We start from the raw sequence: 5,735 nt of genomic DNA, 5'->3' as shown, positions 1-5,735 counted from the left end.
GTGTAGCAATAAAATCATGGTGATGTTTCTTAAATGATAGAATATTCGTTCATGTTGGAATACAAAGTTCATATATTTGCAAACGGTGGGCAGCAGCAGCAGTGGAAGAAGGTGGTTCACCACTACCTTCTCAAGGGCACCTAGGGATGGGCAATAGAATGCTGGCCAGCCAACGATGCCCACATCCCACGAGTAAATTAAGAAACAACTCTGTCAGATATCATCTGGAAAATTACTTCCAATTACTTCCTCATGCATCAACTTACACACATAATAGAATTGAATACTGCATTGGTGACTTTCAAAACAACAACAACTTGCATTTTTGTAGTATCATTAATATGAACAAAACATCCCAACTTGCTTCTCCGAATAGTTATAAAATTAATATGAACACCAAGCCTGTGAAAAAGCCATAGGACAGTTGGTTAGATTCTTGATAAGCAAGGGGGTGAAAACCTATTGTGTGTAGGTGAGGGTGTAGGGTAATCAGATCAACCATAATCTTATTGAATGGCAGAGCATGTCTTGGGGTTAATGTCTACCCCTAATTCATATGTTTACATATATATTGGTCAAAAGTCTGGACCAAGAAGTGTGTTTTAAAGAGTCATGTCATGATTTGATATGATTTATTATTGTCACATGTACTCAGATACAATGAAAAGTATTGTTTTGTGTGCTAAAAGGGCAAATCATACCTTACATTAGTATATCAGGGTAATAGGACAGATGGAGAATATAGTGTTACAGTTACAGAGAATATGCAGAGAAAGATCAAGAGATCCATTCAAGTCTGATAACAGGAGGGAAGAAGCTGTTCTTGAATCTGTTGGTATGTGTTTTCAACCTTCTGTATTTTCTGTCTGATGGATGAGGTTGGAAGAGAGTATTAGCGGGTTGGGAGGGGTCTTTGGTTATGTTGGTTGTTTTTCCGAAGCAGCAGAAAGCATAGACAAAGTCAATGGGTGGAAAGCTGATTTACATGATGGATTGGGCTGTGTTAACAAATCTCTGTAATTTCTCTACATTAATGTGCTGTACTACACTGTCATTTAATTTGGCACCACCAATTTTACAAGGGAAGCACTCCACACCTTACTCAAGTACTGGGGAGGAATGGAGTTGTCACCTTTTTGGATATATTCCTCAAGTTTTCATGTTATGATCTCCTATCTCCAGCCCAATCCACACTCACCATTGGTCACCCTACCTGTCCATAGTCATGGTGTATTGCTTTCCAATTTCAAACAGAACAGGAATTTTTCTCTCTCTCTATACCATCCTCATTGATCAAGGTTTGCTAAGCATGGCTCATGTGCAAAGGACAAGGGAGAAAACCTCAGGAACTACCACAGCCATTACAGAGATTGAACTATGATTTTCTCAATATTCTACAACACACGCAAGCCATCTTGATAACCAAGTGTAACTAAACCCCAGAATGTAAATAGATACTTCAGTATCCAATGCATTGACAGATTTTTTTGTCCTTCAATCAAGCAGTCTCTTCCTGTTTCCAACACTTATCAAAGTAGTGAAACAACAACATTCAAACATATTTCTTTTTTAGATCCCAACTTTAATTGCCCCTATGGTTTTTCTCCTGAGCTGCTCATAGCAGTAATCTGCATTGATTCCTAGAGATGTCAGGACAACCCTGGGGGATTAGTACCCCCACGGAGAAAGCAAATAGATTATTGTGGGGGGTGGGGGTGAATGAGGGGTATGGCCAATGACATGAAAATGAGCATTTACTTGGTCTGGTTACACGACAAGGAATATAGAGACTTATGAAGGGGTTATACAAGAGCTACAAGAATGATTCATGGCTTTAATAAAATTTCGCTACTCAGATAGGTTGAAGGAGTTATGAGTATTTGTTTTAGAGATTTATAAAATCATGAAAGGGACAGATTGCATAACTGTTGATAGATTACTCTAGTTTGAAAGACTAGGGGGCGAGGGACACATATTTAAGCTATGCTAAAGGAGAAATAGACCTGATTTTGTGCATGGTGTCCATTTCTCTGGGTATACGGAACTGCTGGAATACTTTGACTGTTATTGTGGTGAATGAGTCTCAGGATGCCTTCAACAGAGGATACAAAGACAATTTAGTCATATTGCTACAGGTATCATGGATCAGCTTTTGTTTTTCTGCTCATCATTTTTTTGAATGTTCATATGATCTCATGGGAGGAATACAGTTCATGTGGTTTCAGCAGGAGAGAGAAAGTAAGAAAGCATTTTAAAAAGTTCACATTTTTTCCTTCCCTGTTGTGATGGAGAAGTGCACTTGTGTTTACGAAGCTGAAGTACTGACAACAAAACTGCAAAAGAGAAGGACACATATACATATGTAAATAAAATTAAATAAAATGTCTTCAAACACTTTACAGAGGGAATAGGGATACCAAATAGGGAGTAAAAGAAAAGTTAGGGGAGGTGACCAAAGACCTAAATTCAGAAACATGGAACCGGAAAGAGAAGCATATTGGAGTACAGATCTGCTGACCTAAATGCGAAGAGAGGCTGTGGAGGTCCTGAAGATAGGTGTGAAAATTTCAAAAGTTGACATGTTGATGAATTTTGTGTAGACTATTGCCTGAATTTTCAAATATTTGATTTGATTAACCTCCACATGCAGGACTTTAAAATATTGGAACTACAGGAATTAATGTGAAATTAGCTATTTGATTGAAAATTAGCTTTGTAATTGAAAATAGATTTCTGATTGGGAGCCAAATGACAGTTGGATTTCATTCTCAATCCTATTTCTAATCTGAACTCTGTTTGAGAGTACCAGGGTAAATAACCATGAGATAATAATGTGCAGTACAGTAGTTTTGAGAAATATGTCTGTGAGGTCATTCTGATTCTATATTGGGTTTTAACATCTAGTCTGTCACTTTTTGTGCATGTGAAAGACCCCATGCCTACTACTGTAATGCAGGATCGAGCTGTTTATTTTAAATTGGTTAATATCATCACTGAAATTACAGACAGAGGAATGCTATATAAATTTGTTAAATATTTTCCTCCTACTAACGTCAGTTTTAAGATAATGCAGTATCAGTAAACCTCTCACATAGACCTCACCTTGCAGTAATCCTTGCCGACGGGACAGTACATATCTCCCTGATTTTGGCTTTGGTAGCAGTCGTTTCCAACACAGTTGATCACAGCACATTTGTTTCCCTGCAGTTAAAAACACTCTCAGCTTGATACAAATATTTGCAGCAAAATAGAAATTTTCATGAGCAAGCTCTGAATTTTATCCACACATGCAAGTGTGAAACCTTACTAACTACAACTCAGTATCACAGAAAGCTTATGCAGTTTTGCTAAATTGCACTTGAAGTGTATAAACAAGTATGTCACAGAACTTTGAGCTAGTAAGAACTGCCAATGCTGGAGTCAGAGATAACACAGTGTAGAGCTGGAGGAACACAGCAGGCCAGGCAGTATCAGAGGAGCAGGAAAGTTGATGTTTCGGGTCGGGACCCTTCTTCAGAAATGGGGAGGGGGAAGGCAGCTCAGAAATAAATAGAGAGAGGAGGGGTGGGGCTGGGGAAGGTAGGTGGGATGGTGATAGGTGAGTGCAGGTAGGCAGTAGTGGGGATTGGTCAGTGAGGTGGGAGGAGCGGATAGGTGGGAGAGAAGACGGACAGGTTATGTCACGTCAAGAAGATGGGGGTGAGAGGGAGGGTTGGTCATGGGATACCACGGGTGGGGAGATTTTGAACCTGGTAAAATTCACATTTAGGCCATTGGGCTGTAGGGTCCTAAGGCAGAATAGGAGGTGCTGCTCCTCCAGTTTCCCGGTGGCATCGTTGTGTCAGAAATCATAACCACCTTACACATTACTTCTCCTTGAGCTACGACTTTGTTAATCAGCTGCTGAACGCAAAGCTTCCACCACCCCTCTATTTGAAACTTGCATTGGCCTTTACTGCACTCCTCGTTGCTTCTTCTGATCTTGGAACCTTAATGGTGTGATCAGTACTATGCTATGTTCAATAATCCAGAACAAGCAAAACATCCAAAAGAGTTGTTGGCCTCAGAAAACTCATGATATGCAAGTATTAAGCAGAGAACCTCCTGCCAAAGCCCTGACCCTACAGCACACCCGAAGCCTAAAATGCTTGGCTGGGTTCTTGGAGATTAGAATGCCTTTAGTTACTACCTTGTGAAAGCAACTTAGCAATTTTTGCCACCATGATGTGGGTGGTTGATTATGTTGGTGGTGTTTCAAACACACAAAGATACCAATTTAACAGAAAGCCTTGATTCAAGTGCAGGAGCTACACATGCATATTTAAATGATATAGTTGACTACACTGAAAACAATGGTCATGGAATTTACCTGACTGACTGAAGCTACATAGCATCAACAGTGTGGAAATAATTACATTACACAGGCATGAAAAAAAAGAGGTGAATTAGTGAACCAATTAGGCCGGTCTCTTGGTTGAGTTCTTGTGATGGACTAATCTCAAACAAAGGTTTGGAAATTTGCAAGAAATAAGAATAAACATGCAGAATTCCATTTATAACATCAACTGAGACATCCAGCTGTACACTCACACTGCCTATTGTTGTTGGTCTCGTTGTTGGTCTCGTTGTTGGTGTTGTTGTTGGCGTTGTTGTTGGCATTGTTGTTGGTGTCGTTGTTGGTGTTGTTGTTGGTGTTGTGGATGGCGTTTCCATAGCAGTGGATTCAGTCATTTCCATAGTGGTTTGTGTAGGTTCATAGGTTGACATTAGCATCTCTAGAATGCAAAAAAAAAGGCTTGTTTTATGCAATATTAACTGAATAGAAACCTTCTCACAAGATCTAATGGTAACATGCTTAAGGGTTAAGTTCTAATCAGAGTCAGACAGGAAAATGCATTAAAATGAAAATGCAAAGTATTGTCAATAATCAAGTTGTATCATTCCTCACGCTGAGTCTTCACTCTTGGCCAATAGTATCCCCACGTGGCAACGTAGTTTTGAATATTTGTCAGCTTTTCAATAACTTTCACCTGCCTTTCTGGAGAAAATGTTGACTAAATGCAACAAGAGGACAACACTGGCACAGGCAGCACATATTTTATTCTTTTATAAATTAGCATTGATAAAACCTGTGATCAAAATAAATGTCTATGTTGATTTCAGGGATATGCTTATGAATGTTAATTCTATTATACCTAAAAAATATTGTGAAGGAAATGACTTTCAACATCAAATCTTTCAATAGTGATGTTATTTTATGCCCAGGTAGAAGCTGTCGACTGTGATGCTGAACTTTATGCTGGTAACAGGATGGGTGAAATTGTGCCATTTGTATAGCTGTTTAAAATGAAACACAACTACAGCCACCAGAGACACTCTGAAAGATTGTCAGGATCAACAGTGCAATAACATAGCAGTCCAAAAAAATCACGAACAGAGTGTACAGGCAAGAATTTTCCAAACAGAACCTTGCCATTCCTTGTATTTTGTGGCTATCACTAGCTTACCATTTTATTATAGATGCTGAAAAAATGCTGCACTGATAAACAGCAAAGTTATCTATTTTCCAACTTTACCTCACTGGAAAGTTCATTAGAGTCATATAGTAAGTGCTAATCAAATTCCAGTCTGACATTCAATGGAGGAACACAAATTGATCATATGAAAGGATATGAGATTCTATAAAAATCTGAGGTGAATTGCTAATTCCATTTGGCCTTCCTAATGCTAGGCTT

The sequence above is a fragment of the Rhincodon typus genome, chromosome 27 (genome assembly GCF_021869965.1).
Source record: "Rhincodon typus isolate 14 chromosome 27, sRhiTyp1.1, whole genome shotgun sequence".
Lineage (NCBI taxonomy): Eukaryota > Metazoa > Chordata > Chondrichthyes > Orectolobiformes > Rhincodontidae > Rhincodon > Rhincodon typus.
The sequence above is the reverse complement of the archived record's forward strand: the minus strand, read 5'-3'. Positions refer to the sequence as shown.